The sequence below is a fragment of the Malaya genurostris genome, chromosome 3 (assembly GCF_030247185.1).
Source record: "Malaya genurostris strain Urasoe2022 chromosome 3, Malgen_1.1, whole genome shotgun sequence".
NCBI classification, from domain to species: Eukaryota; Metazoa; Arthropoda; class Insecta; order Diptera; family Culicidae; genus Malaya; species Malaya genurostris.
The window spans coordinates 178,320,325-178,333,224 of record NC_080572.1 but is presented as its reverse complement, the minus strand read 5'-3'; the positions used below and the strand labels follow the sequence as shown (position 1 = coordinate 178,333,224).

At 35.7% G+C, this 12,900-nt stretch overlaps 1 protein-coding gene across 1 annotated transcript in view; it reads right to left on the bottom strand.

Annotated features, from left to right (window-relative positions):
- The window catches only part of LOC131434041 (multidrug resistance protein homolog 49), an 82,418-nt gene extending 74,633 nt beyond the window's left edge, over positions 1 to 7,785 (bottom strand). The window contains exon 1 of the mRNA XM_058600674.1: positions 7,400 to 7,785. The gene's annotated coding sequence lies outside the window, so the exon portion shown is untranslated. The remainder of the gene's footprint in view (positions 1 to 7,399) is intronic.
- Positions 7,786 to 12,900: the final 5,115 nt, after the last annotated feature.

Here is a 12,900-nt window from a genome sequence, read left to right as displayed (position 1 = left end):
AAATTGATAATAAAGTTTTTTTTTCAATTAAATGAATCAACTTAGTTTCTTAATCAGGTGTTAGCTAGGAAATTTAGCTTTTCATTTATATATATGTCCGCATAATGTGCACTTAGTCAGAAGCTATAAGCTCAAAATAAAATGGTGCTGGTAACCGAACACTCTCCCCTACAACGGACTCTTCTCTAAATGGCTCAACATTCATTTGCAATATTTAAAGCTCTAAACACTAGATTATTTTATAAATCTGACACTATGTGCACACTTCCCGAGTAGAGTGTGAGATTAAAAAGAAAACTCAATTTGATGTTGTGCTGTTCGTATATATCGATTTCTTAATTTGCTATCGTTTTGGTCGTTTTAACGGTTAAAAGATCAAAATTGAAGGCAAAAAAAATGCTGTGTGACATCAAACTGGCAACTAATTTTGCTCTCAGTGAAAGCACATTGAAAACTTAATATGATGTAGATTTTCTTGAAATGACACGTCACGAGCATAATCTAAAAATAGAACAGCCAGAAAAGGTCCGGGATAGTATACATTTAGGCGATATTACTCGCAAGCAAGAAAAAAGATTTTATGCAATCTCCATATTAGTCGCAAACAAGAAAAACGATTTCATGCAATCTTCACACTACCGCGGAGAGAATCCGGTTTCGAACTTAGGTGATTTGGAATGTGAACTTTTGGCGATTGCGATGGACTGTAAGCGCTAGCTATCAGGAGATGGAAAATTTTCGGTTATATGACAAGCAGTGTTGGTTCACAAAGTTGTATGCAGGTAGTTTCTGTCAGTGCACAATCGTTGCGTCGCTTCCATCCCGCATCCACCGTGAATAGCAGTGTGGCTATTTGAGTACAGTATAAAAATGTTCTCATTGTCCTTCTCATATCCAAAGCTGTAGCATTCAAACATTATAACATCAAATTGAGTTATCTACTTGTTGGCATATAACTCGCACATGTAATCACTTTGAAATACGAATTTAGAGGCTCTGAAGACCGAACCTTTTACAGTAAAGTCTTTTACAACACAGGGAACGTGAATTAGGAATTCGGCAATAAGGTATCCCAGATCATTTGTTTTTTCGGCTAATTGGGACAATGAACGATTATCTCGCTTCTGACCACAGATAGAACCAGAATTTCTTCAGTTCTTGTGTAGACTTATAATTTACGATCATTTGATGCAGAATTAGTCCTGTGACTCAAAATTATGAAGATTTAGTTGGGTTCTTTAGAAAAGTGTATTGAAGTCTCAAGATCTATTAGATGATTGATAAAATACTTCTCATAGCATCTAGCGTTAGTGAGAATATGAAGTTCTAAGCATTTATAACTAGGAATGAGAATTGTTTTGAAGAGGTTCTTCGACACAGTTTGTGGACTACTTAGGAATATACAAATTAAACATATATTTTCTTGGTGGCTTCTTTAAGCCACTAAAGTATTATTAAGAATTAGCGCTAGGTTCTGAAATCTGAGACATTCAATATTCGATGTTCGAACTTCGTAAACAATTAATTTTTCCATACTGTTGAATATAAAGTTATGGACATTTTCAGAACGGGTTTGGCGAGTAGATTATTTTCGCCATCCAGGTCCCCGATTTCTGGATGCACTGAAAATAATGGTCTAAGAACTTTGGAATGAACTTCGCAACGTCGTATGATTACAAATATCGAAACATTTTTTTAAAACTGAACGCAAAAACTGTTACAGGATCGGATACTTAACGTATCTAGAAGGAAATAGATGACGTCAAATATATTTCTCATATCAAATTCAGAAATAAGCTACTTCTAGGGCAGACGATCAACGAGATGGGAATGCCAAAGCCACTATTCAGATTGACCTGCTTCAGACAAACGTGGTACCGATGATCGCCAATTTATCTAATGCTTCACAGACGTGTGGTTTGATACCAATATTCTCGTGGTTAAAAAGAAAGAGCATTATTTGCGTAAAAGTTGAAAAAATGTTGAAAAAAATCGTTTCTTCGCGGTAATGGTTGCGGTCAACTGCAGGATCTCGGCAGGATGTCAAAGCATTTTTGTAAAAGGCAACAAAGGATTGAAGGAATAATTCTTCCATTGAAACTTAACTTTGTATTTTTGTGCAGCCATTTGAAATTTGCTCAATTTCAATGGATTCACTAAGTTGTTGATTTTAATATTTTCATTTTTTGAGTTTCACAAAACTTTTGCCTTTAAACAGCAAAATGATAACACAATGTGATATTAATTTAAAATTTGATGAGTTGATATCATATTAGGATTTCAATCTGATGTTGCTATCATAATCAAATATCAATTTGTTCTAATTTTGATGTTAGACTTTACTCGGGTTAAATGCCGAAAGTACTTTGCAAAAGTACGCGCTTTACTGATATATCAGCATATTACTTCCACGAATTTCGGAAAAGAGCATGTGGATTACTGAACAATCAGCAAAATGTCGTGTTGCCGATCAACTTCGGCATTCCAAAATGCCGAGCTCGAGAATCGGTTTAAAGTGTGTAAAAACTTCTTATCAAGCCAATCGGATTTATGGTATTGACAATACTTTGAATTGACAATAATAGTATCACGTGTAAAGCGGCCCTTACCAAATCAATCCAAACTTTCGTCAATTCCGTCAATGCAGTTGGCTTGGTAACTTGTGTCCGCATTTTTCGAAGAAATCTAACGTTTAACAGCTTTAAATATTGCAACTGAATATTGAAACATTGAGAGAAGAGTTCATTCTACATATTAAACAGATTCCTCTCCAGGGAGAAAGTATTGTTCTATTGATGAGCTGTTTTGATTTTTTAGCAATATTTTCATTAATCCGATAAAGTTTCCATTACACGATCAATAGTATTGTCAATACTCCTTTCATTGACAATAGTATTGTCTCGTATAAGGTCCGCCTAAGGGCTGCCATAAAGAGCTTGAGCTTGGCCGAGCTTGATTCCTGACTGCCAGTTTGTTACAGATTGGAATCATTTGAAATTGTACAGAGAATCTCAGTCCTTAGGATTGGCAAATCACCCTTCAAGTAACCCACTGATTAGAATGATCTTTAGCGGCACCGGCCAATTTCGCATGTAGGTCGGGTAGGGAATAGGAAGGGTTGTCAGTCCAACACTTGTTGTTACTAGAGACCGTATCTACTACTGCTCACTTCACAAGTGTCTCGAGAGGAGGATATTTGATAGTACACAGTTCAGCAGTGGTTGAATAAAGTGATAGTTCAGTGAAAATAGTCTCCAGATTTGAAACATTGAAAGAATGTGGTACTCGAAAGTAGGAAAAGAGAAACTCATGGTAGAAACCCAGTTGACCCCAATTTTTTTCCGGATTCCACACGGCGTCTAGACTTGTCTTGTCAAGAGGAAGATAATAGTTACTATCAATCTCCTAATGAACCCCAGCTCCTTCTTCTGTCTCTTTTACATGGAGAGTATCAAAACGAGTACGAGGGTTGCTCGATAAGCAGTCACGTACCCAGAGCGGGGACCCGAGGGGCCCGGGCCCCTCCCGAAATCAAAAACAGATATATAATTATTTAGAAGGTCTAAGACATGTGTTGCAGAAATAACAAGACAGTAAACGTAAAGAAATGTAACACAATAACAGTTTCAGTGGAAAAGTTTAAAGTGTCTGTTAAAAACACCCGTAAAAGGCACACCGAGAATTAGGTACATAAGCAATCTTTAGTAACATTATTTTTTTATCTTTAGGCCCTTCCCGAAACGAAATCCTGGGTACGGGCCTGTCGATAAATTTTGTGATATGACAACATTTATTTCAAATCGTCAGATCTAAAATTAATTTCACTTGGCACCAGATGGTGAGGTTAATGTTAACCAGAAGACGACGAAAACAATAATGACAATACACAATGGAACATCAACTCAGGTGATTTGTGAAATACAATAATTGGAAAATTATTGAGGTTTCAATTGAACTTAACTCCGGCAAACTTGAGTACACTGACCCATTGTTATAGTAATTATCCACACTTGAAAAACCGCACGACGCAACCGAATGAACTTCTAAACTGCTTCTAAAATTCATTCTTAAGTTTCTATATAGCGAGAAAGTCCACACGGTACTTCTCCTGTACTTTCATGTACTGTACTCCGAACTGTCAAAAACTACCACGTGTTTTCTTAAGTAGCGAGAAAGTTCACGCGGCACTAGTTCTGTACTTTCAAGTTCTGCTCATGTACTTCTAAGCCGCAAGAAAGTGGATGTTTTAAGTAATTGTGGAACTTCTGGTTACTTGGGTCCCATATTGAGATAATTTAAATATATTCAAACAGTGGCGTACCGAGGAAATTTGGCACCTGGGGCAAAACATGATCCCCCATCGTTCGTTTAGTGAGCAAAAAAACCTGAACTCTAGGAAGATCGATGGAGGATGAGCAAAAAAAGGTCTCAAGGATTTGCCAAGATGGCGCCCTCCCTCAGATACGCCACTATATTGAAATATTGAAACATTAGTCGCTTATTACCAATGTTTCGTGCAATAATACCAAGATTTAGTATTTTGTGGAACAAAAAGTGAAAAAATGGGTCTTAATTTTGAATCATCTTTTCCTCAACATGCCGATTGGCAATATGGGACTGATAAAAAAGGGTGTGCAGTGCAGCTTGAATAAATTTTTATACCGTCCCTCTCAGCAGGCCGTTCTATTTTGTTGATCTTTGAGCGCTTGTTGAACGACATATTGCACGAAATATTCGTTCAGTTTGCTGGAACGGTTTGTTGTTGTTTTTTCTCTTGCAACAATAATGTGAAAATCAATTGTTACCTTTACATAGAGAGAAAATTTGTTGTTATTCTACGTGAAGTGGAGGTATTGCGCAGGTATGTATGTTAGTGTTAGTTTAAAAAATAAGTGGTAAAATCTTCAGAAATTCTGCAGTAAAACCAACGGGGCTCCAACTCCTCATATTAAAAATGGATCAACAATGGACCGCTGTCTGCCGGGTTTGTTGAAAGAAAAAAATGGCATTCGGTACAACGGTCTGTTTCAAAATCGGCAAACGAAGGCCCCGTGTTGGCCTCCCGTTGAACGATTGATTGGACTTTCATTGGACAAATGGTCCAACTTATTGGACCAATGAATGATCACCGTTGAACGTTTTTTTTCTAAGAGGATATACCGTATACAAATATATTAATACACACTGCATTTGTGTGCGTAACAGAGCCGTCAAAATGCTCCATACTGCATACCCATTTGGCCATCAACAAGATTTGTTAGCGATATCGTATAATTTGACAAATAATAAAAAAGGAGCTCGTGTCGATTGGTCAACGGAAAAGTTGGAAAAATTCAATAAGGCTGTGGACCATCTCGCAAATTATTTTATTTTTTAGTTAAAATTTCACAGTCGAGTGGTTATTTTGTCGTGCTCGACTGCATGATAATTCGACAGCTCGATAGTTATCTTCCGAAACTGAAAAAAATTCTAATAGCGGATCGTTATTAAAAATTATTTTGATGAAACTTCTTTTCATACTTTTAGTCAAATAATATTCCCCAATAAAAGTTTCAATACATTATCAAATGAAATAAGTTACGTTCTCTGTATTGCAATTACCACTTGATATCATTTTATTTTTAGAGCTTTATAAACCCATCCGTAAAACTTTGAAATGGACCGAAGTTTTGGTTAAATCTAACTACTCGATAAAAAATTACTACCGAAATGTAAAATTTTAACCAGAAGTTAATATCATTCGAGAGTTCAGCCTAAAACTGCGACCCGTTTCAAAGGTCGACGAATGTGAAGTTATTTGGGTTTATTTTGTTCTGAAAATAACATGATATCAAATGGCATATTAATTGCAATACAGAGAACGTAAAAAAAACTTACTTCGTTTGACAATATATTGAGACTTTTTATTGGGGTATTTTCTTGGTCTGTCAATGGGTCGGTGGCTGATTTAATGTTTACAAACTAAAATTCAAATTAATGGTCTTAAAGTCCCATATGAAGCTCTTGAAATTCATCTGGATCCGACTTCCGGTTTCAGAATTACAGTGTGATGGATTTTGAAAAATGAAAATAACATCACTTACTTTTCTCGAAAGTTCTCTTTGAAATTTGTATCATTATTCAGCCAGAATTTTCGGAAGTTGAATCCAAAAAATGATATGCAATCGTACAAGTTTTTATTTTAATCTAATTTGATCTTGAGCAAATCAGTCCATATAGAAAATACGTGCATGCATTTTTTTCATTTAATTTTTTGCACAGTTCTAAATTTGTGAGCATCAAAACGAACAATTGATGAAAACATGATCAGCTAACCAATTGTCTTTCAACCCTTGCTGAATAGTGATAAGAGTGCGTTTCCCAGAAAATAAAAAGAGTAACAACAAGATCCAGCAATTTCAAAAAGGTTACTGACTTTATTTAAAAGAATGAATAATGGTAAGCCGGCTCCGTATATTTAGCGTACAAAATTTTCGAATCATGAGAAACAAATGTGGAAATACTGAAGACTATGCAAAATTAAACTCATTTTTACTGGCATCCACGCAATTGTAACGTAAAAATTGGAGTTTCAAGCAAGTTTCGATAAAACGTTCATAGTACCGGCTTAAAAATGAGTGAAACTTTCTGAAGGGAGTAATCGAAAATCAAACTATTTTAAATAAATTACACATACAACTGTTTGTTCCTCAAAACAATGGTTTACTTCACAAGTGTTTGTTGATATTCCGATCTGTGATTGTTTTCATTCGCTCTAGAATGACAATATTTTATCGTTGAAAATAATCTCGTTGGGTATCCCGATGAAGGTCTTGAGTTAATTTAAACATAGCATGGAAAAATCGGCGTAAATTTTTTCCATGCTGTGCGTCGCTCCTTCGCATTCAATAAATTTGAGATTTTTTCTTTTTCACTTCCATGCCAACTTCAGCTGGTGAACAGATTGCAGGTCTAATTATCGATAAGGATCCCTAAAAAACGGTGATATTTTCGTCATCAATATCGCGGTCATTCAACCCATTTCTTACTATGGATTATTTTAGACTATTAAATTTTACACTTTCACCATCGCATTGTTAACAACAATTCTAAAAGAAAAAAAATGTTTCAATTCACCGTTTCAATGTTGATAAGATTCTACATCAAATTGCTGCACTGCATACGTCAACATTCAATTCAGCGCGAAAATTATTGGCTCGGTACCATGCACGGCAACGATTTGGGCATTACTTCTGTGACGTGTGTAGTTTCAATTCCTTTTTTTATTTTTAACTAAAAGCCGGATTCACTGTACCGCTTCATTGATGAATTTGTCCACGTATGGTGCATAATCACTCGCAGAAGTTCTGAATCGATTAGTGATGGCGATAATCTACTGCAACTATTTTAGTACACTTACCTCAACTTTATTTATATTTTGTATAAATATCAGCCTATTCCAAAATATCACTAGATATATACCATTTTCCAAGACTTATTGAATTTATTCTGAGCTTTCACGTTTCACACCATAAAGTTTGTATCACATCGAACTCGTAAGTAATTTTCAACAAAGAAGTAAATTTAAGTTTTTTTCAGGTCACACTTTACTAAACAATCGGTGGATTCAATTATTCCTACTGGTCGATCAATTGCCATAAATAAAAACAAACGCCTCGAAAACAAAACTGCTAAGAATAGTGAGTATAGTCCAAAATTTCGCAGTCACCGATCAAACCACGAAAAAGAGAACGCCGAGCCAACAGGAAGAAGAGACAATCAAACAGCTGTTGATCTTGCGAAATGCCGCATTACACTGAATCTCAGACGGAGCGGTTCTAGTAGTTTTGTGCATTTCAAGTGTAAGGTTATCTGGTGGGCTGGGAGATGTGTTCTCGCTCTGCTCCCCATGCAGTGGTGATGCATCAGACCAAGCACGTTTTTCGCATGCATTCTGTGGGAAAAAAATTTATATGCTCTCCTCGAGCGACAGGTACAATCAAAGTTGCAGTATTCCATGAGAGAGGGAGAGAAATGTTTACATTCTGGTTAGCAAGGCACCATGCGTTCGGAAAAGGTCCCCCAACGTGTGCTAAATTTTGTTTCAATTTGTTTATAGTTAAAAATAGAAATTCAAAAAAATATGAAATTTTACTTCATAACGTTATGCTTCAGTGCAGTCCGGATAAGCGATTTAACAAATTGTGAAATCCAAAATCAAATGCTCTCTCTTGTTATCAGCAATAAAAAATATCGCACGCTTCTTATTGTTTCACTCCCGACACAATTTCTGATAAGTACTTCAAAGTGAGATAAAAACCAACATCCATCGGAGAGGTAACGCTCATACATATATACAACGAAGTTTAATTATTACTCTAAATTTTACTGCTCTCAGAAGTTTTATAATTTCCATCGTTGTTGACTACATGACGATACAAATTAGTTCATTTGAGTTAATGCTTGCTTCCAACACAATTCCAGCTAGGAAAACAAATCCTTCTATATAATCTAAGTGATCACATTGCAGGACAAATTGAACCAGATTGATATGTCCAAAAACTTTACCCAATATCTTTTTGTTCTACAGGTCTACTTGAATAAGGATTCAGAACAAATTGGCTTAAGTGACACACTTCTTCAAAATTTAAGGATTGAATAATTGTAAGTTGAGAGTGGCGTTTGAGGGTTTGAGATATGGTAATACTTATTCCAAAACATCCAAAACATAATCATCGTGTGGGCGATTTAACGTTGTGTTACATTACTAGAGGTGTTCGTGTGGGATGGCCATGGTTAAAATTGTATCTGTTAAAATACAAGGAAAAACCATTCAACTTAAATAATGATCTATAAATCAATTACAGTTCCATGTTTTAAGGTAAAAAGATCATATTTCATCTTCTATTTATTTATTTATTTATTTATGTATTTATTAATTTATTTATTAATTTATTTATTTGTTTATTTATTTATTAATTATTTCGTCAAGCATACACACTTCGAAAAAACCCTGTGATTTTGCATCTTATGAGATGCACATAAACGGAGCGTCGCAGTTGACGCAAATTTACAAGCAAGAACATGTAATATTGTGTGTAATTGGAAAATTACCTGACAAAGAATGCATTGAAACAAACAACAAAAATACTGACAGCGATCACCGAGGCTTGAATCAAGAATCATTGGAACACAAAGCACGTTCGTGAATCGACTTCGCTTGGTTGATACAGTCTGTTACATAAGAGCGTGGTCACGATTACTCGCGATCGGTAAAGTGAAATGGTGTGATTTTTTTAATACAGAGGGCAGTGGTGTCCTTGATGCATTGTGAGAATAATTTAGCTGACTATTGTTTTTAATATATTTTTATTTTAATTTTTAATATCCATGAACAATAGAGTACTTATTATATAAAAGTGCAAATAACTTGACTTTTCTTTTAAATTTTCCGCCTTCCTCACCATTCGAAACCCCCTCCTTCCTTTGAATCCCCCTCCTCTTGAACCACCTCAACCCTTTAAACCCCCCTCCGCTCTCTTGAACCCTCCCTTGAACCCTCCCTTGAACCCTCTCTTAAACACTCCACCCCTCCTTGAAAGATTCCTGCGCTCGGGTCTGGATTTCAGCATTTTTGCCTTTCTCATATAGAAAGGTTATGCAATCACTTGAAAAACCGACTAGTGAAAATTGGCCCGGAGGGCCAAGTGTCATATACTATTCGACTCAGTTCATCGAGCTGAGCAATGTCTGTGTGTGTGTATGTGTCAAATAATCTCACTAGGTTTTCTCGGAGATGGCTCAAACCGATTTCAACAAACTTAGATTCAAATGAAAGGTCTCGTAGTCCCATACGGAATTCCTGAATTTTATCCGGAACCGACTTCCGGTTCCAGAGTTATAGCGTAAAGTGTGTTCAATATTGTACACCGTCACTTAAACCGACGAAACAAAACACGTAAAAAAATTTCTAAACTGTACTCAAAACTACACAAATCGATATTCATTATCAGTAGGCAACTAAACAAACCGATTCCGGCTATCCTGGTTCCTGGTATCCGGTTCCGGAAGTACCGGAAATAGTGGTTATATATACCAAAATAGATCTCACTCACTTTTCTCAGCGATGGTTTGTCCGATTTCCACAAACTTAAATTCAAAGGTTTTCCGGTTCCCTACGGAATTCCTGAATTTCATCCAGATCAGACTTCAGGTTCCGGAGTTATAGAGTAAAGTGTGTTCAATATTGTACACCGTCACTTAAAATATTTTCGGATGCAACAAACATTTAAATCGTATTTTAGAGTGCGTACTAGAAGAGTTTGTGTGTCATGTTAGTTGGTGGCTGTACGAACCGACTTTGATTATACCGGTTCTCGGGTTCCGGTTCGGAAGTGCATATAATAATGAACCCATTTCGTTTTCTTAAGGATGACTTACGCAATCAAAGCACTGTTTTATTCTGTATGTTAGGCATAAACAATCTCTTGGTTTCTTTCAAAAATCGAAGAGAAAAATTTGAATAGAATACCACAATATTATATGATCATGAGAAAGGCATCATTACGCCACTAGGTGGATTAAAACAGGTTTTCCAAAAAGAGTACCGCATACGCTACGCGCTTCGAAGCAGTTTTTTTGTGCTCGCACCCGAAAGGTCCCAAAATGACCCAAGCTGCCGCGGCGAAATTAATGAAAAAGTTGAAACAGTTTGTGAGTAAGTGGGTGAATCGTTTTAAAGAGATGAAAAATGTCGACGACTTTCCATTTTGCGGCTCTGTCGGTGTATTTTTGGAAAAAGACGAAAAAGTGATTTGTGACCTGTTTTTGAAGAATCCGACATTAACTTTACGCGAAGGTGCTTCAAAATTGACCGAAGAAGGTTTAAATATATCGTACGGAACTGTTCGCAGACATTTGTTCACAAATAATTTGAATTTTCGAAGTACTTGGCAAAAACCGATGTTGAGTGGAAAACATGTGCAAAAACGCCTCGAAAAGGCAAAGGAGCGAAATGGTGTCGTGACCTTGGATTGGCCCTCTCAGTCGCTCGATGCCAATCCAATTGAGAACGTTTGGGCTCAAATGAAGATGAAAGTTGGGAAAACCTAACCACACAATTTGAAACAACTTGTTTGCCGAATTCACAAATTTGGATTTCATGTTGAGTCTTTTCATTTTCTCACAACAGTGACCACGCTCTTATGTAACAGACTGTAAGGGGTGCATATAAATTCATGCAGTCGCATTTGCTAGCCAAATGGAAAGTACATTCGGAGACAGTAAAATTCAATCTCGTCCAACATTTAGTCATTACTAGTGGAATTTTCCGTCATTTGACAAATAAGGTCTTTATGAAATGCATCATATGAGAGATAAAGTCACTTGGTAAATTCATTTTTTTGTGTGTATGTAAACTACATATAAATAGTTTACGGTGTTTACTTATACTACACAGTTAAAAATATTCTGTGAATTTATATCTATTTTCATGCACATATTTGGAGCAGACAATTAAACATAAAGTTGCTTTATAATTCTGTACGTTTCGATGTAATTTAATCGTAAAACTAAGCGTAAATTGAAAGATATAGGTATATTCATTCAAAGTTCAATGCAATTCACGTTACTTTGCATCGATGATAGTTTTCAATCAAACTTTCGATTCAATGCATGTCTATTCCATATTACAATTGATTAGTATGTCGTGTAAATTTCATTATTTCTTTCTGTGTGCACATTATTTCTAATTTGGGGTTTAATTCGATTTTTATATATCGTTAGGTCAAGACGATTACAAAACTGATTACAGTGACGCATAATTCGATTGACTGGACTATTTTTTGCATAATTCGTTCTATTGTGTCTTTCTAAAAATAATTTCCGTGTTCTTAATTGACGGACAGGTACATAAAAATTTAATAGCGGTAGTAGTGAAGATGAGAATTGAAAAATAATGTCGTTAATAAAATAAAGCACTGAATGATTACGATGTTCTTTAAGTGTTTGTATATTGATGAGCATGCAGCGTGTTTCCTACGATGGCAGAGGAAATGCTGTCCAGTTTAACTTACGAAGTGTATACAAAAGATAAAAGATGTTTTTGGATAAATTCAATGCGTTCTTCGTGAATAATAGGCCTGACATATATATTATATAATAATTTGATTGCATATGAGTCCTTGAAATTATTACTGAAGCGTTTAATAAAGCCCAGCATACTATTTGCTTTATTAATTATGGTATGGTAGTATACCACAAAAGTGAGTTTGGAGTCTAGGACTACGCCTAAATCTCGCACAATTTTAATTTTTTTAATCTTTATTACTCTTTCGTTTCTGGCATGTCTGACTGTTAGATACAAGATTATGTTGGGGTCAATGAAAATATTCAGTTCCGGTTTCACAATAAGCGAAAGTGTATCGTTGATCGTTTTCGAATGTCTTTGTTAATGGAGATCTTATAAAATGCCTATTATAGGACCGTAGCGAGTCGCAAATGTAACCAAATATGCCATATTCAGATTTATAATTTTTAGCAACCGTTTCATTGATTCCTTCAGCATTCGAAATAACTTCAAACTAAACGGTACATATTCCGGATCTTAATGGTAACTACCACGTTTTTGTCACAAACAAAATGTATCTATAGAATGAAGCAAAATCTCATTTTAAACAATTTCAAATAAACAGTGTTTGTTGTAAATAGCAACTTTGCACGACGAAGATTGGAAAGTTTATGTCACTGGACTGCTGCCAACCAGATTCTACCAATCATCATATATTCATTGAACTATCGAGTATCTCATTTGACAGACACTTTGGCCGTACCGATTACAGTTGACGATGATTTTAGTCAGTCTGTCAAGGTCATTTGACATGACTGACAATTTGCAACTCTGCTCGAGACACGGATACTTTG